Below are 514 nucleotides of genomic sequence, written 5' to 3'. Positions count from 1 at the left end.
CCCGCGCCGGACGTCCCGCCCTCCGCCCGTCGCGCCTTCCCATTGGTCTCTCCGCCGGCCCGCCCGGCTCCTGATTGACGGGCGCGTCCGTCTGTCCGCCCGCACGCGCGCGGCGCTGAGGGCGGGAGCGACACCTCGGGACGGCGGGGCGGGGCCGGGCCATGTCGGGATGTACCGTGCCAGATCCCCCTGCCCAATTCCCTGCCCCATCGCCTGCCCAATTTCCTGTCCGATCCCCTGCCCAGTTATCTGCTCGATCCCGTCGGGAGTGACAGGGACCGCGGTGTCCCGGGAGCGGTCCCGCTGCAGGGAGTGGAGCGGAGGCTGCCGGGGCCGTGTCCCCGCTGAAGTGGCTGCCCCGCGCTGCGGGTCAGGGTGTCTGTCAGGCGAAATGCCCTCCCCGGCCTGCCTGTGCTCCGGGGGCTGCAGTTGGGTCTCCTCCGACAGTCCTGCCCTCACCGACCACCGCCTTCGGTTGTGCCCCTGCCGGGATGGAGCATCCTTGGTACCCTTC

The sequence above is a fragment of the Pithys albifrons genome, chromosome 3 (assembly GCF_047495875.1).
Source record: "Pithys albifrons albifrons isolate INPA30051 chromosome 3, PitAlb_v1, whole genome shotgun sequence".
In the NCBI taxonomy this organism is placed as follows: Eukaryota; Metazoa; Chordata; class Aves; order Passeriformes; family Thamnophilidae; genus Pithys; species Pithys albifrons.
Note: the sequence above shows the minus strand (reverse complement) of the source record.